Genomic DNA, 23,208 nt, shown 5'->3' with positions numbered 1-23,208 from the left:
CTACTGTGTGACCTTTAAAACTTTCCATCAATTTTTCAATGAAATGTTTTCCTCTATCCCATCTTAATGTTCTATCCCATCTTAATGTTCAGTGACAAATAAATCTAAGCCACTCGTAGGTTGACTTCCTGAAGAGTGTAAACACTGCTGCTCTGTGGCACTTTAAATAGGTTGCTTTATTTGTTTGAGTGGTCCAATACAGTATGTTGTATAAAAAGTATACCATTGATTTTCTCCATAGGCAAATAGATTTTTAATGATAACTTAAAAACCTTTAAATACAGACCTACAGCTAGTTCTGGGATTGTTGATTATTTCAACTTCATTCAGAGAATCGTACCCAACATAGTGTGCCCAAACGAGCTCAGCAGGAACCACCGATTTCCATGATTCACTGCAAATGATGCAAACGAGTCTGTCTCCCTACACTCTCACACTACTTACAGTATATAATTGTGTACATATGAATATTTTGGAATAAAATTACAAATATATAGTTTCTGTATTCATCAACATCTTTAAATCAATACTTTTTTACTTCCTTCATATAGACGGCTGAAAAGTGGGCAAAGAGGTAGCAGGAGAGGTAAGCAAACCTGTTTGGTAATAGTCCTATTTTTTGCAATTCTGTTCGATGACATTCGTGGCGCAGAAATAATTATTTAAAAAAATTGCACTATTAGAAACACCAAATGTGTTGCAAAAATAAACATAATCCCCAATAAGGCCTCCCAAACTCTTCCTACATCTTCCATTTGGACAAACGGTAGTCCAGCCACCAGCTCATGCCATTGATTACGGTTGGAAGTAGGGGTGTAAAGATCCATCCATTGATAACAAACAATGTGATGTCATCGATGCAATGCTTAAAGATGAAATGTATATTTTTTTAGATGCATAATTATTTTTACACTATCATGTCAGCGACGTCCGTAAGCACATTCGTTGAACGTACTACACATTTCTGTCGAAGCACGTATCCTCTTTAAACTGTACAAGTGATTAATCAGCAACCTTAAACAGTAGCAGCCAAGAAAAAGACACAGAAAATGTCCACTCAATGAGCACTTTATTAGGATCACCCGTACACCTACTTATACATTCTAATTATCTAATTAGCCAATTGTGTGGCAGCAGTGCAATGCAAAAAAAAGTATTTACTGCACAAAAGCGAATCAGCAGGGAACAGAACGGTTGTGATTTGAAATTTCTCTGCTGTTCAATTTCAAAACCATGTGTTTTTTACTGTAAGCATTCAAATTGTTTTTTCTTTTATCTCTGCATTTATCTATAGAGCTCACTTCATTTATAGTTCCACTCTGCTTAGGCGTATGTCTTTCCACAGAGAAACCCAAGGATATGTGTGCATGCTGGTCTGTGTGAGTGCCATCACATGCAGATTAGAGCAGTCATTAGTCTCCTGTGGGATAATTGGTGTGTGGCAGAAATCTTTGGTCCAAAGCACGACGTTTTCCTACAAAAGGGACCACATCATTACACCACGCTTGTTATGGAAGAGGATTGGGCTGCCCCTGCCTAAGCTTGCACACATTCATCTTCACTCATTTGCCATCCATAATTATCCTGTGTAGATTTAACGGCGAGTTGTTTCTGCGGACTGGGAATACGAGGGATCTCTATGACTCAACACCCCATTAAGGTGCTACTCCTCTCTCCTGGAGATTAGAAGGCTCAAATTAAAGGCCTCTCCTCTCAGAGCTTGACCCTGAGGTGGCTGTTGTGTGCATATCTGCATCACAAGTGGTGGGTTTCCCGAAGAGTGCCACTCAGTAGAATCTTTGTATGTGTGACACGCTAGTAGGGGATATGGCGTGTAATGCATGTTAATTTATGCACTAGTCTTTTCCTGATGTGTTTCATGAGGAATGGTCTACTGAAATGACCAGCAGATTGTATTTTGTGCTATTGTGACCTTCAAGCTTGTTAACCACTAGTCAACCATCTTCACCAGAAAGAACATACAGAAATCTGATATATGTCATGTAAAAATTTACTCATTTGTTGCCACCTACTGGGGTAAAAATGAAATCTTCAGAAATGGTCACTGAACTGATCAGTGAATTAAATCAAAATGAAATATCAATAAAAATCCCCACCACTCTTTGGAAAGCCACAAACGCAGAGAAGAGAAGTGATACAAATAGGAAAGTTTCTCTAATAATTTTGGACTGTATATCGGCACTCTTGGAACGCCACTCGTTCAATCAGATTCAAAGACCAGAGTGGAACCATAAGTTCATGAACCATAAGCCCCCCCCCCCCACATGTTGTTTTGACGTCCTTCTGGGGCATTCAACCCTTAATTACAGCCCATGCTTACTCTATGATCCTGACTGTATTCTTTTTCTTTCTTTATTTCTTTCTCTCTAGCCGGCTGTCTAGTCTCGCTCATTAAAGATGTTCATCATTTCAGAGTCCTTGGAAATGAGCAGGTAGGTTTGGACTCATAGGTCTCTTCATAGGTCTCTCTTACACACAAACACACACACACACAAACATCTTTTAAGCAACCTTCACTGTCCTGGTTTAGGCTCACGAGAAATCTAAGTTCAGTCTGATTGTCAGACTGATACATGCGAGAGTCTCTTAATTGGCCCATCTGCCGTTCCCCCACGCCCCTCGCTAAGCCTGCCGCAAGTAACCAGACCCTCGCCTCCGTACCTTCCTTCAATACTATCAAGCCAACCAACCTTGCAATGAGGATAAGGATCATCTCATAGGGTTTCATCCCACCATATTAGCAAACTTTTTGTCTTTTACGTTTTCACACCAATTTGAGCTGTGACAACATTGAAAATCATCATTAGGGATGTTTGTACAGATATGCCCATGAACATGTTGTTTGGCAAGTGGCCTCTCCTGAAATCTCATTAGGAGTGATTTGTGCCCACTGATAACATTCTTTATTTGCACATACTGTCTGTTTTACTTCCAGATCCAGACTGTTGTACTCTATTACATCTCTCCAACACTTGACTGATCCAGACAGCGAAATCAGCATCTTAAAATGCTGAAAGTGTTTTTAAATGCTTTGTGGATATGCATGGTTATAAAGCTCATTTGATCATCATTTGATTAATAACTGCTACCATGGTAGAAATCTCTTTTATTATGATCGATTTCTCTTTTAACTAAAGAACGGTTTACCACCTGCTTTCTACGTCCAGTAATAGCACATTGTTAAATGCAGCAGGCAAAAAAAAAGAAGCCTAATTTACATACAGAGGTGCATTCGCACTGCAAAAAAGTGATAATTACTTAATTTAAATATGATACAGTGCTATTTCAGTGCATTTAGCGCCTACTTAAGCTAGAAAGTAGGTGGTTTGTGTTTAAAATGCAGAGTTTTGTGCCTTTATACAGTAGCATGCGGCAAACTGTTTAATAATTTTCACCATTTATGTGGCGTGTTTTAAGAATCTATCTTGCATGTATTTTCCAGTATGAAAAAGTATGAGTGTGTTCTTCAGATGGGAGGAGTTCTGTGTCCGGCCCCAGGATGTGGAGATGGGCTGCGTCCTGCAGATGATGGCAGAAGAGTCTGCTGTGAGTTAGGGAATGGACTCGGCTGTGGTGTAAGAACTTCTGAGTTCCTCTTAACTAATCTCAGAACAGCTATTACTATACCAGTCGCCACTACTATATTGGCTATTTGACACTATCCAAGCATTGCTGTGTATTTTGAACATTCCGACAAGCTGACACAGCAACATTGGCTCAACCAATGGTGTGAGTTTGGGGCAGGACTATTTGTTTACAGACCAATTGCAGACGAGGGCAGGGTTAAGGAAACCTGTTATGTTTTTCATTTCTGTTTGATGTCGTTAGTGGTGTAGAAATGGCACACTTCACTTTTAATATGGGTTATGTTGTCCGTAATCAAGAAGTACACACTGTCCACAACAGACCAATTTGTAGCATTACAAATACAACAGTAAACCTGACATGGTAAATGTCGCCATGCTTAGAAACCTTTGACCCAAGCATGTCCCAGATTAGAATAGCATTTCTGTTTGTGTAGTTCCTGCCCTCTATTGCTTGCATAATCCAATCATGGCACAATTAAGATGTGATTACCACACAATTTGCACGATGTTTTCTAATTAGCCAAGTCGATTAAAGATTAGTGTGCAGTTCAGCTAACATTAGTGCTGACTGATTGCATGTTTTCAAACACAAACTTCATCGTTCCAGCAGGGCGAGGTCCCGCAAATGTGCTCCTGTCTGTCTCTGTCGAAGGAGGCCACCGGGACTGTTGACCTGTATCATAGAGCACTGCCTAAAATCCGTTTGATCTCTTTGACAGAACAAAAAGTTTCTCTTTATTAATCTATTTACAGCATCTACTGTAAAACATTTGGTCTATTGTGTTGTGATTGTGATATTATTCAAGTCTCAAAGAAGCTTCAGAAGCTTCAGTTAATGTTCACATCAACCATCAGTTTGGGGCAAATATGTGATCTTAGTGATTTTGAAAATGGCATGATTGTTGGTGCCAGACGGGGATGGTTTGAGTATTTCTGTTACTGCTAATTTTCATGCACAACAGTCTCTATTTTACTCTGAATGGTGCCAAAAACAAAAAACATCAAGTGAGTGGCAGTTCTGCAGACAGAAATGCCTTTTTGATGAGAGAGGTCAACAGAAAATAGCCAGGCTGGTTAGAGCTATTTACCAATATAGCTCCGTATGATTTCTGTAAAGTGGTTGGAGTAGGGCAGAACCTTTGCTATGTGTTCGGGGACATTACGCTATTGTACACACCAGAAACACACAACAGTGATTCTGTGTCAGTGATTAAGTGATGGGGAAAAGAAGCTCTTAATGGTTTTTGTTGTAAAACACAACCCCAGATGGGACTTGTGACAGAAATCATGTACTTTGTAGGGCACAATTTAATTACCACAGAAGCATGTCAATTCTGCCAAAACACATGATACATGGCACTGATGAGGGACTGCTGCAGCCGGCTTACTTGTTGGAGTTCTCCTGTGGACAGTCTGCCGAGGCTCTGCTCAAAATTAAATTTTGAATCTATTGCCGCTGATCTATCGAAGCGTCAGCTAATGATTACCAGACAATTCAGATGAAGGTTTAAGAGATTTAATGAGTATTGTAATGAATATGCAACCAAAGGAGACTAGTTCTTCCAATTAGTCAACCTCCTACTTAGAGCTTAGGAACTGTTGCTTGAATTGGTGCTAGTTTAGTGCATTTCTATCTGTATAATGTGGAAGGCTTTTAAAAAAAGCATTATATTTTTATAAATGTTCATTTCTTCCCCAAAAGGAAATAAAGGAATTTTGACAGGAAAATAAATAAATATAGAGATAAATTATAGCACTTTCAAAGTTTGTTATTAATCGGGAATAACTATGAAAAATTATGTAATTTGATTGCAATTAAATATTTTAATCGAATGACAGCAGTAATTGTTAGCTATAATTTCAGCATAATTCTTCATCCCCATCACTGGATTGGAGTGTGTTACTGTGTTTGTATGTTCATAAGATATTAATATAGAGAGCTCTTCCCTTATCTTCTGACCATACCTACTTTAACAGTATCAGTTTGAGGGCAGTGTGAGAGAGAGCAAGTGTTTCTAACTGGGCAGCTGACAGTGATGCTGTGGTCAGCACTGCGTCTGGTAGCCACAGATAAAGCTTTTATTGGTGTTGGCGGTAATGAACTGTTGGCACCAGCGCACACACACACACACACACACACACACCAAATAACATCAATGGCTCATAAAAAAACACAGACACACAAAAAGAGGGAGCTTTATACACGCTCTGGACCTGAGGGACACCTTGCAGCCTACATGTCCTACTTCCCTTACAGCAAAAGCAATATATCCCCTCTCCATCTACTTTATTTTTCAGCGAAATTATCAGCCTTGAATGTGGACCACTTCCGGTGTCAATAACTTCCAGCTATTTTAGCAATACAAACACAGTAACATAACACAGTAATGTATTATGCTGCTTTATAATACAGACCGGCAATATATATTGTCATATTATTTTCTTTAATTATTTAAAGAAAATTATTCTTTAAATAAGGGTTTTGAACACATATAGTTTTACCGTATATTGCATTTTGCCATCTTTTTATCACACTGTTGCACAGGCAGAATGAATGAGAGATCAGGCGCTGACAGAAAAGTACATTACGTTGTTTGACACAAACTTTACACAACCAGCAGAGAGGAGAAAGCCGCTGGACAAATGCTGCTTTAACTTTCTTTGCAACAAAACTGTATCTTGTTTCATCTTGGCAAATTAATAAACATATTTTACACATAGATCTCACATTCAGCATGGCTTATGAAACATCGCCTTTGGAAATAAACAAATAAAGGCATCATTGGAGGTTATGCAGGTACATATAAATAGAGGTTTACATGGAGACAAGAAACACTGCATCGCCACGATCTCGGAAAAGTAAGAAGCATATTTTATTACCGTCTCTTCAATATAACACACAGCAACAAGAGCATGATTTTCTTACCCTTTTACTATAAAGGCTGAAGTTAGAAAATTATCGTTCTGCTGTACAACCTGTGGTTGTGTGATAGTTTATAAACTTATATCACTAGATTCTGCTATTATTATCCTTCAATTTATTCACATTGCAATCAATAACAGCGGAACTTTTACACATTCACAGAAAATGCAGTCGCCGTTTACTTCAACGTTGCAAAATAAGGTGGATATCTCCTCTACAGTTTTATACCGCCTTCCTCTCTTTTGTTTGGGGTTTAGAGGCCCTTCATCAGTAACGCTGTGTGTTGAATACAAGAGATGATCTCATAGTAAGGAGCTGGCTATAGAGCAATTTCTGCCAGCTCTAGACATGTAAAAAAAAAAAAGAATTATGTTTGTAAGTGCAGGAGGGTTTTGTGGTGGTGGTCCTTGTGTAAGTGTGATCTATCCACATTCAGTATCAAAAGAGAAAAGATTTTCTCACCTTGTTTTGGCTACAGAGAAATATCTGCCGACCTTGGCGATGCTTGCACCATGATTTGCTACTTGACTATTGAGCTATAGGCATAGCATTTTAGCAAATACAAAACACAACATGTTTCATATTAATACACTTTATTTTATTTTATTTTTATTTACACACTTTATATAAATAATGTAATCATATCATATAATAAAGAGCTTTAATTAGCATTTTAATTGACAACTGGTTGGGATAAATACAACAATGAGAAAAATGTACATGCAAATATAGAAGAGACCAAACAATGAGTGGGGAAACATGAGGGAATATACAGACATGGGATTAACAACACAAGGAACAGCTGGGAACACTGATGGGGAACAGGTGAATGTAATAATGATGGTGCCTGCTGGAAATGTAGTGTGGAGGAAAAACTACCACATAAAAGTCCATAAAAGTGTCAAAATAAGAGTCCGTGAACATGAAGGGATGGTGACAAGAGGGGATGTGACAGAACCCCCCTTAAATGGGTGCCCCCTGAAGCCCAAATACAGATAGTTGTAAGGCCAAGGTGGAGCTGGCAGACAACCAGAAGGCCATGCAGGATCCAGTGGTTTGGGAGGCAGCTCCAGGAAGGGTACATTGTCTGGCAGTTTGGGAGATGGCTCCAGGAAGGAAATGTCTGAGGATCAGGACACCAGGATGGAACTGTCAGAGGGCGGAGCCACAGAGGGCAGAGCCACTGGTGATGAAGACCCAGGGGGCAGAGCCACAGTTGGTTCGTGGAGCTGAGGAGCAGCAGGAGGAGCATGGACTTGAGATTCAGAAGGCATAGCCAGAGGTGGAGCAGGCAGAGCCACTGGAGGATCAGGGACTTGAGACTCATGAGGAGGAGCCAAAGGTAGAGCGGGTAGAGCTGCAGGAGGGGCAGGGACTTGAGACTCAGGAAGAGGAGCCAGAGGTGGAGGAGGTTCAGGGAAATGAGTCTCTGGAGGCGGAGCCACAAGGGGTGGAGAAGTAGGCAGCTCAGACATGCTTCTGACAAATCAAAATATGTTTTCAGACATGCACAAGACAAAACAAAATATGTCTTCAGACATGCCCCAGACAAAACAAAATATTTCTTTAGAAATGCACCAGAAAAAAACTAAATATGTCTTCAGACACGCCCCAGACAAAACAAGGTATGTTTTTAGACATACCAAGAAAAAACTAAATATGTTTTTGACATGCTCGAGACACAACAAAATACATCTTCAGACATGCCCCAGACAAATCAAAATGTTTTTAGACATGCCTGAGACAAAACAAATTATGTCTTCAGACATGCCCCAGACAAAAAATATTTCTTCAGGCATGTCCCACACAAAACAAAGTATGTTTTTAGACATTTCCAAGACAAAACAAAATATGTCTTTATACATGCCCAAGACAAAACAAAAATATATCTTCAGACATGCCCCAGACAAAACAAAATATTTCTTTAGACATGCCCCAGATAAAACAGAATATGTCTTCTGACATGCCACAGACAAAACAACATTTCTTCATATATGTCCCAGTCAAATCAAAATGTGTCTTCAGACATGCCCCATACAAAACAAAATATGTCTTTAGACATTCCCAAGATAAAACTAAATTTGTCATTAGACATGCCCAAAACATCACAAAATATGTCTTCAGACATGCCCCAGAGATATCAAAATATGTCTTCAGACATGCCCCAGAGATATCAAAATATGTCTTCAGACATGTCCCAGTCGAAGCAAAATGTGTCTTCAGACATGCCCGCGTCAAAATAAAATGTGTCTTCAGACATGCACCAGTCAAAATAAAATGTGTCTTTACACATGGCCCAATCAAATCATAATTTTTCTTTGGACAAACCCCAGACAAAACAAAATATGTCTTCAGATATGCCCCAGTCAAAATATAATGTTCATAAGACATTCCCAAGACAAAACAAAATATGACTTCGGACATGACCCAATCATCAAAACAAAATGTGTCTCCAGACATTCCCAAGTCAAAACAAAATATGTCTTCAGACATGCCCCAGACAAAACAAAATGTCTTCAGACATCCCCCAGACAAAATAAAATAAATTTATGTCTTCAAACATGTCCCAGGCAAAACAAAATGTCTTCAAACATCCCCAAGACAAAACAAAATATGTTTTAAGTAATGTCCCAGTCCAACTAAACAAAATATACATGCACATAATATTTGCTTTGACCTCCTGGGATGGACTAACATTTTCTGACGGTTTTGCACCTCCTTTCACAGAGACAGTGTTGAAAAGAACAAATAGGTGACTTTTTCATTAACAATCTTCAAGATGTTCATGCCCAATTTTGTCCCCTAATCAAGTAAAATGACAGATAACTAGATGTATCTTTTATTGAAACATATAATGACAAGTCTGCTGTGTTTATGAGTGGTTTCAAAGTGAGAAGCTTGCTCTAGAGCTGCTCTGAGTGCTGTGTACAGTGAGCCAGGTGTCAGAAAGATGCTATTATTGCTTCGAATCTGTGCATTTGGGTCAGGATTATGAGATTGGGTTTGTTGGAGAGAGAGAGAGAGAGAGAGAGAGAGATTGGTCTGGCAGATGATCAGAGAAGTCTCTGTATCTAAGAGCTCTTTTAACGTTTCACTCATATGTTCACACATCACACTGCCACTGTCAGATCCTGTCTAAGTCTACACACACATAAAACAGAGTTGACTGCATTTTTAAACTGGATCATTGATCAAAGCACCTTATAGCTCAGTCCCCTTAGTGTTTTATTTGTATGCAAATATAAAACAGAGCTGAGTGTCCTGTACTCTTATTAGAAGCAAAAAGCCTTAACAATTAAATACTAACTAAAACTAGCATTCTGACATTTTCTTTAAATATATATATATATATATGTTTATTTTTTTCTGTTAAAGCATTATTTTCTGTAAAGCTGCTTTGAAACAATGTGTGTTGTGAAAAGCACTATACAAATAAAAATGTCTTGACATGTTTCAGTCAAGGACTGCAAAGTGCCATTAATTTCACACTAAGAGGGGGTTAAGACTGTTCCACTCTCCACATCAAAAACATCCTTCCTGTCTCAGACACCGTAGGAAACAGTTATGCTTGAGAAGGACACCAGCGATGTGGATAATAAACATGAATGGTGAGAGGCAGCAAATGATAGCAATGGTGAAAAAAGACAAAAGAACTGTCAAAAGAACTCGGTTTCCTTATCATTACTGCAGAGAGCGAAAACAAAGACGCATCTGTCTCAAGATCTTGAGAGAATCTATCACGTGCACCATAAATAATAAAGCCCAAAAACATGATGCGATTTCCCTTTCTACTTCACAGTGTGGGTCTCTGAAGAAATACTAAATCAACAAAGATTTTCAAAAGAGCTGAAGATGAGATGTATCCTAAACCCCAGAGTAATAGTTCCTCATTTTAAAAGCTTGCTGCAAAGAAGGCCATGGGGAAAGGCTTCCCCCTAGTGTGGAGTTTGGATAGCCTACTGCATGGGAATGCAGTTCCTGAATCAGGATTTTATGTCAAATCTGGTGAACTCAGTGATTGTGTTTGCTTTCAAACTGAAATTTTTGAAATTATTTTGGGAAAATGCATTTAAAATGTTGTTCATTACATGAGATAAAGACTATACAGTCATATCAGTCTTAAAGACAAAGCTGCTTTATTCTACATATGGTGCTATTCCTGAGCACTGCCATGTTATGATCATATTAACAGTGGAATATTACTCACTTCATCTCTATAATGCTCATTACTGGATGCTTTTACTTGCAGAATAAATTAATCATGGCTGACTGCAAACTGGGCATTTCTACAATGACATGAATAACAAAGAGCTTCTGTTTATGCTGCATCTATGCCAGTTGTGACACCTGCATCTAGATGTCAGTGAAACATTATCACAAAATATTGCTGAGTGTACTTTTATACCCCTTATACAGAACAGTATTTCTTTCTTTCTTTTTTTTTTATTGTAAATGTTTTGTGAACATGTAATTCTGTTTCTGTTTACCTCATTTTGGAAAGACTTATTTCATTCCACTAAATGGCACCAAGTACTAGAATGTATTTTTCTTTAACACATTATACAGATCTGAAATATAGGTGGCGCTGCAACGTAGCCGTCACAGATGTGCTTGTCCATTGAAATTCAGTTTTGTTCACGCCACCCCCCCCCCACCACCCCCACATCACCCCCATTGTTTCATCAAATATTTCGTCCTCTGAGTGGACTAGAAGCTCACATGTTATCATCAATATTCGAAAACATATTTTTCTGATTATTTGTTAAGCATGCTTTTTCTGCTGGATGGCATATTTTGTTCTGGACATCTAAGATATTAAATTGGATTATTCAGCCAAGCAAGCTCACAGACCAGTAAAAATGGCTCTTTTTTGGCTATTTGGGGCTTACAGCAGCAGTGATTGGCACATAAAAGAGACGTTTGTATTTGATGACTTCATATAAATCATATTTCACTTTGTGATTATTTTGAAAATCATTTTAACTGTGGTGTTAGGGCAAGAACATTAACTGAACAGTCACATTCCTGAAAATAGGAGCTTTAATTTGATATATGACTTCTCCATTAAGTTGCTATGTGAAAGAGTTATATTTTCGCATAAATATGTATATCCCCTTACCTCTAGGGGTGCTAATTTCCAACATGTTTTGAATCCTTATTTCGTTTTATGTAACATAAATGCAGAAGTTATCTCTGAAAAGTTAAGATTCTAAGCTTTCAAATTATACCTCATATGCCTGACTTATGCATACAGGAACTTTAACATTTTAAGCATAAACCTTTTTGCGATATAGCGCCTCCTTTTGAACCCGCCGGTGGATCCATAGAGGGATGGATATGATTTGTGCACCACTAGAGGCACCAAGCAGATTTTCACACAGATTTATCCAAATGTGGACATGTTGGGTCACTCAAACTTAAAGACCAATTTTTTAAAATAAAAAATATAAATGTTTTAAAAGCTTACTGAAATGTTTTTGTTTACACTCTTTGGGGCAATCAAACTATGGATGTCTTTATTATAGCTGTGTTTACATTATTTAAATGTAAAAAAAGGTAATAATAAAAAAACACTATCTTTGAAATGCATTTAGCCACTCTAATTTGATTTTTATTCGTGAAACAGAATATTTAGTTGGAAGTAATGTAGGATGGGACCTCAATTATTCAAATTTAGGATTTGATTGGCTGGTAAAGAGGTGAAAAATGTATGGCTTTGGTATTAATGGTTAACATTACATCTTCCCACCCCTTGCGGCCTTGATTATACCTGCAGAAAAGAAAAGTTGTTTTGGAAGTGAATAATTACTACACTTTTATAAATGATTATGAAAACAACTGAATAAATGAATAAATTGTGCACAATGTGATCTAGTGAATACATTAAGAAAGAAAGTAGGGTCAATTTACTTTTTTTAAATTTTTTAGCTATTTTTTTTTTTATTTGTATTTTTCTGATTAGCTAAACAGTGACCTCAAAATGTATTTGGACACTTAAAAAATTTAAATCAAGAGAAAACCTACATTTTTCAGAAGCATTTTTGCAATTTCTTTTCATCAACTGGTCTCGGTGTGTAACCCGCACACACAAACACAAGACGAGACAGTCACAATGTCGGAGAAAACTGCTTTATTCCAACAAAGCAGGCAACAGTACAAAAACAGGGCAAATCCAGTGAAGAATGGTCAGGGTGAGCGTTAAATCGAAGCCGGGGAATCAAGATAGGGTAACGGGGCAAATCCAGGAGAGAGTGGTCAACGAGAGCGTAGGGGGTCAAAGCCGGGGTAATCAGAATAAGAATAACAAGTGGGAGCAAAAGACAGGGGAACAAGGGGCGCTGGCAAGCTAAGAGGTGAACGAGAGGAGGTCAAAACTAGACGAGACTAGCGGGGGCAAAGACACGGGAAACTAAATACAATAACCAACAACCGTGAGACGAAAGGGTAGTGATATATATAGGGGCGAGTGCAGGTGTAAACCATGACAGGTGATGAGGCGAGTGCAGGTGAAACTAATGTGCAGGAGTGCAGATGACGCGAGTGCAGGTGGTCATAATGTTCTGGGGGATTGGAAACGCGTGAGAAACTTCGAGGAAGGGAGATTGCCTACGAGCATGTGAGCCAGTAGGAGCAAAGTGGTCGTGAGGGCTCGGCGAGCAAAAAGAGCGTCGCGAGCTCGAGGCGGAACGAGCGTGGGAGCTCGAGGGCGGAACGAGCGTGGAAGCTCGAGGGGGCAGAGCGAGGGCGGGGTTCGTGACAGTACTCCCCCTCTAAAGCGGACGGCTCCTGACGGCCGCTCTCGGCTATGAGGAAGTGGTGCTGGACCGAACCCAACAAACAAAAACCCTGAACAGACAACCCACAAAACACACAAACAAAATTGAGGGCAGTCCAAGGGGCACAGAGGGAAATGAGACAGTCCATGGGGTCAATGGGCAGTATCAAGGCAAAGTCTGGGGGAACATAGCGGACAGGCGGGTGGTCGGGAGATCTAGGGGGCAGCCGTAGGGCAGAGACAGGGTCAGGGGGTCTGGAAGGCGACTGGAGGACAGGGACTGGGTCCGGGGGTCTGGAAGGTGACCACCGGACAGGAATAGGGTCCAGAGGCCAGGGAAGAGGCCACAGGACAGGGAGAGGGTCAGGAAGTCCGGGCTGAGCCGTGAAAGGCGGTGCCGTCAGAGGCGGCACTGTAGGCGGCTCTGGAGGTGGGGTTCTGGAAGGCTCTGGAGGTGGAGCCGAAGGAGGCTTTAGGGGCTAAGGCCTGAAAGGCTCTGAAGGTGGAGCCGAAGGAGGCTTTAGGGGGGAAGGCCTGAAAGGCTCAGGAGGTGGAGCCAATGGAGGTGGCGCCGTGGGAGGTCCCCGAGGTGACGACCTGGCAGGCTCTGTAGTCTCGGGGGGTAGAGCCGTAGGAGGCCTGAGAGGCGGAGCCATAGAAAGCTCTGGAGTCTTTGGGAGCAGAGCCGTGAGGGGCTCGGGAGGTGGAGCCGTGGGAGGCTTGGGAGGCGGAGCCGTAGGAGGCTCGGGAGGCGGAGCCGTAGGAGGCTCGAGAGGCGGAGCCCTAGGAAGCTCTGGAGTCTCTGGGAGTAGAGCCGTGAGAGGCTCGGGGAAAAAGGTCATGGAAGACTCGAGAGGCTCTAGAGGTGGGGCCCCGAAAGACTCGAGAGGAGAAGCCCTGAGAGGCTTGAGGGGAGGAGGAGCCCTGAGAGACTCGAGAGGGGAAGCCCTGAGAGGCTTGAGAGGGGGAGGAGCCCTGAGAGACTCGAGAGGCGAAGCCGTGAGAGGCTTGAGGGGTGGAGCCATGAAAGACTCGAGAGGAGAAGCCCTCGGAGGCTTGAGAGGAGGAGCCTTGGGAGACTCGAGAGGCGGAGGCCGCGAGGGCTCTGAGGGGCGAGCAGAGGCTGGCAGAGCCGTGGAAGACTCTGGGGGCGGAGCAGAACCCGGCAGAGCCGTGGAAGACTCTGGGGGCGGAGCAGAACCTGGCAGAGCCGTGGAAGACTCTGGGGGTGGAGCAGAACCCGGCAGAGCCGTGGAAGACTCTGGGGGCGGAGCAGAACCCGGCAGAGCTGTGGAAGACTCTGGGGGCGGAGCAGAGGTCGGTAGAGCTGTGGAAGACTCTGAGGGAACCTCTGCGGTCTTGAGCACAAGACGAGACTGGGGAGAAGGGGCCCTCTTCCTTCTCTTGCGTCCTCGGCCAACAGGGGACGTGGCCATGGGGACGGTCGAGGCTACAGGCGCTGGCTCGCCGACCGTGGCGGGCATGGGCGCTGGCTTGTTGGCCGTGGCGGGCATGGGCGCTGGCTCGTTGGCCGTGGCGGGCATGGGCGCTGGCTCTCTGGCCATGCCAGGCATGGGTGCTGGCTCGCTGGCCGTGCCAGGCTTCGAGACAGGGGCCGTGACAGGCCTCGGGACTGGGGCCGTGACAGGCTTCAAGACGGGGGCCGTGACAGGCCTCGGGACTGGGGCCGTGACAGGCTTCAAGACGGGGGCCGTGGTAGGCTTCAAGACGGAGGCCGTGGTAGGCTTCAAGACGGGGGCCATGGTAGGCTTCAAGACGGGGGCCGTGACAGGCTTCAAGACGGGGGCCGTGGTAGGCTTCAAGACGGGGGCCGTGGTATGGAACGCTGGTTCAGTTTCTGCCTCCCCCACAGTAAACGAGGAACCAGCGTACAGTAGGGCGAGGTCAATAAACTGAGCCAGGTTGAGAGAGCAGCGACCACCAGGCATGAATGATGAGGCTGGCTCATTCAGTCCAAATTGAAAAATGTCTTTCAGAGCCACCTCATCAAAATTCACCTGGTACGCCAGGGCACAAAAATCCATAATATAAGCCTCCAAGTGTTGGCTCCCCTGGCGCAAACCCAAGAGTCGGGCCGCTGGCTCCATAATGTCAAGGACGGGGTTATGAGTTACATAACCACTGCCCTGCACGGAAAACCCTTGGTTCGCGTCCGATGAGCCATAAAACCTCTCCGGGGATGGAGAGCATACGGCTTCAGCGGATGCGTGGAAAGCATCAACGGGCTCAGGGGCAGACACAGGTGAAACAGGGTGAAAAATTTCAGACATAGAACATACCTGCTGCCCCTGGGCCGCGAGCGCTTGGTCAAGTTTCCACACCGTAGCTCCTCGCGCTGAATGTGACGTGTTCCTCCGCTCTAGTGAGCTGCATGAATCCTCAGCGTGACGCATTGTGACTGTCTTCGGTGAGGTTGGTTATTTTGTAACCCGCACACACAAACACAAGACGAGACAGTCACAATGTCGGAGAAAACTGCTTTATTCCAACAAAGCAGGCAACAGTACAAAAACAGGGCAAATCCAATGAAGAATGGTCAGGGTGAGCGTTAAATCGAAGCCGGGGAATCAAGATAGGGTAAAGGGGCAAATCCAGGAAAGAGTGGTCAACGAGAGCGTAGGGGGTCAAAGCCGGGGTAATCAGAATAAGAATAACAAGTGGGAGCAAAAGACAGGGGAAAAAGGGGAGCTGGCAAGCTAAGAGGTGAACGAGAGGAGGTCAAAACTAGACGAGACTAGCGGGGGGCAAAGACACGGGAAATAAATACAATAACCAACAACCGTGAGACGAAAGGGTAGTGATATATAGGGGTGAGTGCAGGTGTAAACCATGACAGGTGATGAGACGAGTGCAGGTGAAACTAATGTGCAGGAGTGCAGATGACGCGAGTGCAGGTGGTCATAATGTTCTGGGGGATTGGAAACGCATGAGAAACTCGAGGTAGGGAGATTGCCTACGAGCATGTGAGCGAGTAGGAGCAAAGTGGGCGTGAGGGCTCGAGCGAGCAAAAAGAGCGTGCGAGCTCGAGGGGGCGGAACGAGCATGGAAGCTCGAGGGGGCAGAGCGAGGGAGCGGGGTTCGTGACGGTGTGACTTTTTAGTGTATGCATTAAGTCAGGTGTCCAAGCAGAGTAACCTCACGTGTAGTTCATCAGCCAGAAATTGATATTTTGTGTCTTAATTTTCAATACTATATACTTCTTTTTGTAAAACGTTTTGCTTGAAATCTCCCCTTTTCTACCCAATTTGGAATGCCCAATTCCCAAAGCGTTCTAAGTCCTCGTGGTGACATAGTGACTGTGGGTGGTGGAGGACTAATCACAGTTGCCTCCACGTCTGAGACAGTCAATCCACGCATTTGATCACGTGGCTTGTTGAGTGTGAAACCGTGGAGACCTAGCGCGTGTGGAGGCTTCACGCTATTCTCCGTGGCATCCTTGCACAACTCATCACACATTATGACGACCACGAGGAGGTTAACTGCATATGACTCTACCCACCCTAGCAACTGGCAAATTGGTTGCTTAGGAAGCTGGACTGGAATCACAGGTGTGGTAGTCAGCATCTTTACTTGTTGAGCTACCCAGGCCCCTTGCTTGTGCTAGCTTAACTAAAACTTTTGGGGCCACTGTATTATTTGATATCTTGATAGTGGGATTGTATGGCTTTATTCATTGCTGGTAACTGGTTTGTTGTTTGCGTTCAGTTTGCATATTGCAGGAACTGTAAGGAGCACTATCATGAGTGAGATTGCAGACAGAGTACGGCCTCTGCGGCGGGCAGCAACCCGCAGGTGTGAATTTCACACTTTTGATATTACCTCATAACATATGCATGGACGCAGTTCAATTTATGCTTGCTAGCTGATATCATCTGTCATTCCACAAGGTGAAAACACTCACCATCTGCTTAAATATTCCTTCTTTTGAGTTGAGAAGTCCAGAGAATATAGCTAACAGAGTGTCAGTGCTCAACAATGCCTACAAGCCATTCACAAATCATTTGATTCATAAAATAATATTTAGGAATTTAGGAAAATAGGAATTTAAAGTTCTTTCAGATAATATCTTCCTCTGTCTATCTCACAGCATTGAGTCTGATCATTGTTGCGTGTTGGTGTGGGTCAGGATTTGTCTAAATTGGTCCCCAAAAGAATAGTAAAACCTAAAATCACATGCAATATGGAAACCAGCCAATGATCAGGAAAATGGCTTAATAAACATACTATAGACATACACAATGTAATGTTAATATTAGCAAACAAATGCTGGTGGCAGAAAAGAACTGCTGGCACAATGGGCACCTTGTTCAAATTCACCTGAAAATGTTAAAACTGTGTTTCCCAACCTTTTATTCCGAAAGTACCACTCCATCAATGCATAACCAAAGATGTGTGCCATCATTTACCCATTGTTATTAATATTGTAATATACCTGATGTTCAAAATGAAAAGAGGAAGTTGCGGCTTATGATGTTTATGATGTTCATCAACAACAACCAAACATATTTGCTATGAAATTTGCAATTACAACTGGCTGATACTGTTTATTATACAGAGGACCTTTTTAACTTGGTACAAACTATTTTATCATTAGTTTTTCATAATGTTTGGTCATTTTGTAGACAGAACATTTTATAAATATTTATGTTAGGCCTACATTTTTATTGTTTTTTTTTTACAAGTATATATATATTTATATGTAGATCAAGTGCTAAAACGGTACTGACTCTTTAAGACTACCGGCTAAGCACATTAGAATTAAATGTTTCTATTTTGTTGTTCTAATCAACAATTGACTGAACAGAAAGGATATATGTTTTAATATTGAATAAGTCACATATTACTCTATGTAGAGCAGTAATCTACAGAGTAAAGATGCATATTGAATGTCTAGGTTTTTATTTTTATCTGTAAAATTTCTCAGGCTTTAGAAGTATAGTTAAGAAGTATAATAAACTGCATTACCATTAACTAATATTATTAGATTATACAATGCTTAAAAGATTATTACAACTGCAGCACTGCATCATATTCACCATTCAAATCTGCTGCTATTAAGAACCCAGAAGTTGTCTGCTGTGTGATGTCATGGTAATTGTGCGTATGTAATGATTAATGAATATCTACCAATGCAGAAATGTTTGTGTTAGATTTAGAGGTTTAAGGGATTGAAAATATAATTTACTAAGTATGCAATTAAAATAAGTCAATGGAAAGTCCCCACCACGATCTAAAAACAAATGAGTGTGTGTTTCAGGGTTATTTTGATGAGGAAGCAGCCCTTTGTTCCCGCTGGGATCAGGCCACACAGGAGCCTATAGCCAAGACCACTCACCCCTGCCCCAAATGCCAAGTTCCTGTGGAAAAGAACGGTAAGACAGGTATCTTTTAACACTCTATATATATTAAGCATAATGTCTGAGCTGCTCTTTTCCATACAATGAATGTAAATTACCAAAAAATGGAAAATGACAAAAAGGTTCCATAAAATAATCATAAAAGAAGTCTGTTTGACTGAAGCGTTAAAATCCAAGTTTGCTGAAGCCATGCAATAGCTTTGTATAAGGAGAGGACTACAACTAATGTCCTTATTCTCTGAAAATTCAACTTCCATTCAATTTGGACATTCTGCTGTAAATAACTGCTTTTGTGTTTCATGGAAGAAAGAAAGTCATATAGGTTTCAAAAGACTGAAAAATGAGTAAATGATGACAGATTTGTTATTTTTGGGTGAACTATTCTTTTAACATTCCTGACTCATTATTTAATCTGATTAATAGGAGTTGATTTAAAAGTTAAAAATAACTGTTTATTTCCAAGATGATAACTTGACACTACTTATCACACCACTCGGACAGTGACAAGTTTCACATACTTTTGTTTTGTTTTTTATTATATAAAAAAATTGTATGCAGTATTTAGTGTATATTGTGCAGTAAGCAATATACTACACTAGTATTAAATTCTAAATACAGCTAAAGCTTCACTGTGTTCCACACATGACAGTTTCAAATTGAACATTTGTTTGTTTATTGACCTGTTTCATGTGACGTCACTGTGTGACCAAAATTCCATATTTCTTCATGGTGCTTCCCCTTGGGATGTGGCAGAAGTCGACAAAATTTTTGTTTCTATTTATAAATCTTGAATAGATGATACTGCTGTGTAATCACCAGAGCTAAAATGTTCTTTTTCTTTCAATAAAGTTTTATCTTTTAATCGACACGGCTTCATTTTACCAAAGTCAAGCAGCGATGAAGGTGGAGAGCAGGGATAAAAACACATGTGGATCATTGCTCATTTAATTAGACATGTCAATTATCTGTACACATGTCAATTATATTTATAACATCATCGATTTGGATACAATTAAACTGGAAATGCACATAGGATGATGTTATTCATAACAATCAGACTGTATGGCGGTATGTCATAATTGTAACACATTGTAATAAATAAAAAATACTATTGTGTATTCGCCGCTCAACCACGCCTCCATATCTTAATATTCTGAAGCAAAGACTTTATTACACCACCAGACTACAATGTAAACATATTAGTCATATATACTTATATGTCTCGATTGCTTTCTGTATATTCTTCAGTTAAATCAGCTCTTACATTCAATCAGACGGGATCATCACAGACGTTTTGTAATATTTTGATCAAATCAGCAGAAAACAACACAAATATTTATAACTTCTAAATGAGAGATCTTTGCAGTTATGTAACGGTAGGCGTGTGCACTCGCTGGGGTTAAATTATATTAATAATTAATAATAATCTTTAAACCTGTGCTTCCATCCAGGGTTCTGATGCAGTCTGAAATAGCTGAACTCTCACGTATAGTTTGTTCTTCTGTTGTAAAAAAGCGTCACTTCTGAATTCTCGTGTGAACTCGCTGGGCGTGCATACATCACGTGACAGATACATGATGCATCAGCTGCTGGCTGGAAGTGCCTTTTAAAAGTTAATACCATTTAAATTATTGATTTATTTTTTACACAAACTTGTTGATTTTTCTTCAGAAGACATTCAATGATCGACTGGGGTCCTGTGGATTACTTTTGGAACGTCAAAGTGCTGGCACCTGTGTACTTCCATAATAGGACCTGACAGAGCTCTATGTTCTTCTAAATATCTTCACTTGAAGATAAGACTGCTGAAGAAAGACAGTATGGGATGGCATCATGGGTAAGTGAATATGTAATTTTTGGGTGAAAATTCCTTTAAAATGTCTGGCCCTTTAAGACTTTAATATAAACGCCCACTGTTGTGATTGGCTAACATCACGCAGCCCTTCCAATAGAGGCATATTTTGAAATGCAATCCAAAGAAAATGAATAAAATCCACAGGACCACAACATTTATAAAACTACATTTCAGGATTAACATGTAACCCACATCCAACACATTTCATCTGAATATATTAAACCGTTAACTCAAGCAGCACCATAATCTATCAAACAGTTATGACGTATGAAATAGTCATGAATTAAATTGTTTACTTTTGGATTTCCTGTCCAATGGTATTTTAACTGCATCATCCTTCAATAACAGTTTCTGTTCACAAGCAATCACGCTTATAATATGAGCCGAAAACTTACAATCCTCTCTGAGCTGTTCTCAATACATGAATGTAAACAGTCCATGGTGGTTGAGATGGGCTGCTTCAACCGGCTTCAACAGCCCAAAGCAGAGACGCTGGTCTTCACATCTCTCATCTTCCATGTTTGTTTACACACAGCACTGCGTGTTCCTCCCAGTCAGTGGCAGCAGCAGAATGACATGCGTTTCTGAAAGTTGTGTTTGTACAGCTCTTAAAACGCAGTGCACATCGCTGAAAATGTATCAAAATGATCAAAGTCATCCAACGAGTGCATGTTTACAAAATAACTACAATTAAAAATAGCACAGTTGGGTGGAAAAATGGTCCAGGATGCCTTCAAAAGAGCACAACAGCATGACAGTACAGCTGAGTGAAACACAATGTGGGTCTCCATTTTAAAGTTCTAACTTGACATTGCATCTTTTAAAAGCAGCTCGAGATGTATAAAACAGTCAAAGCCATGCACGTTTATGTAGAAAAACATTGAAATCCAGGAGGTGTACTGTGTAAGTTTACTTTGGATGAATATCCCATGGCAGGCCACATCTCTCTTCTCTTCACCTTTGTCACTGACTCTGAGCATCAATTCAATTCAATTCAATTCAATTTTATTTGTATAGCGCCTTTCACAACACACATCGTTTCAAAGCAGCTTCACAGAACATCAGCATTAACAGACGACAAAAACTGCAACGTCCATAAAGTCGATTAATCATCATTGTGTAATTTAGACAAAATTTGATTTTAATGGTTTAAAAATAATTAAATGATAATTATATTAACTCTTTCCCTTCCAAACACGGAATTTTCCGGGTTTTATGAAAAAAGCTTCCGCCAAACACGGAATTTTCCTGGTATCCGTGTTTTAGGTGGAATCTGATAAGAAAGACCATACGCATGTTTTTGAAAGAGTACGCTAACTCTTTGATCAAAGAAACAGACTGCGATCGTCTTAAACGTAAGTGGAGTTTTGAGAATGTAGCTCAAAATGTAGATAGAAATGCCTTTTTCTCAGCTTTTTGTCCGAAATGTTGTTTTTGACAAAGCCTACCTTTAATGCCTTAATGGCATTAAAAATAACAAATGAAGATCAAATAAAATCGTTTTTTATTTGCCTAAAAGCAGAGGCTCAGATCTTTATTTTGATATATAGCATCTTCATATATTCATGGAATTAAATATTCTGCGGGCCATTAAAGTTTTGCGAAAATCGTCAAAAACCCTGGCGGTGGCTGGCAACTTTTTTTTTTTAAAACGCTGGCGGGGAAAGAGTTAATAACCCCAGTGAGCAAGCCGTAGGCGACTGTGGCAAGGAACACAAAACTCCATAAGATGTAGATTAATGGAGAAAAATAACCTTGGGAGAAACCAGACTCACTGTGGGGGCCAGTTCCCCTCTGGCTAACATTATGAATGTAATGTAAATATTAATTATGTATAGGTAAAATCATGTTTTAAAATCATTAAACTAAGTGTTAAGGTGTCAGTGAGTAAAAATCGATTGTGTTTGAACTGTAAGATTAATGACCAAAGTCTTTGAAGTCCATCTAGATTAATTGTAGAGGTTCACATAGATGCAAGTGTCCCTGTCAATTGGCCGACGAAGGCTTTTGTGGGCAATAGTTAGTCTATGCATTCCATTTCACGATCGTAGTCCATCAATCGACCGCATTTAGTCATCATCATTCAGCGACATGTAGCAGTGGAGTCCAACATGAAGCAGGAATGGTGCTGGATCCAGCCGGTTCTGGTGACCTCAGGATAGGAGTCCCGAGGTTGAGACAGGGAAACAAATAAAAAGATGTAAGCGTAGATGCCATTCAATTTATTGCAGAGTTTGAGATCATGCTCAATGTTTCTAGTTCCGGCAGACTCAACTAAAGCAGCCTAAGTGTGGGATAAATTAGGTGTATGCCTGGCTAAATAGATGAGTCTTTAGTCTAGACTTAAACTGAGAGAGTGTGTCTGCATCTCGAACAGTGTTTGGGAGATTATTCCATAGTTTAGGAGCCAAATATGAAAAGGATCTTCCTCCTTTTGTGGATTTTGATATTCTAGGAACTATTAATAGGCCAGAATTTTGCGATCTTAATGAGCGTGTTGGAATATAGCGTGTTAGAAGATCACTTAAGTACTGCTGGAGCTAGACCATTCAAAGCTTTGTACGTAGATAACAGAATTTTAAAATCAATACTGAAATTTAACAGGTAGCCAATGTAGCGATGATAAAATGGGGCTAATATGATCATATTTCTTGATTCTCGTCAGCACT

General features: G+C 40.9%; 1 pseudogene; it reads left to right on the top strand.

Moving 5' to 3' along the window:
* Window positions 1–21,127, top strand: part of LOC127660587 (E3 ubiquitin-protein ligase parkin-like) — a 126,114-nt pseudogene extending 104,987 nt beyond the window's left edge.
* Window positions 21,128–23,208: the final 2,081 nt, after the last annotated feature.

The sequence above is a fragment of the Xyrauchen texanus genome, chromosome 20, assembly GCF_025860055.1.
Source record: "Xyrauchen texanus isolate HMW12.3.18 chromosome 20, RBS_HiC_50CHRs, whole genome shotgun sequence".
Classification (NCBI taxonomy): Eukaryota; Metazoa; Chordata; class Actinopteri; order Cypriniformes; family Catostomidae; genus Xyrauchen; species Xyrauchen texanus.
This window is presented reverse-complemented; position numbering and strand designations above follow the sequence as displayed.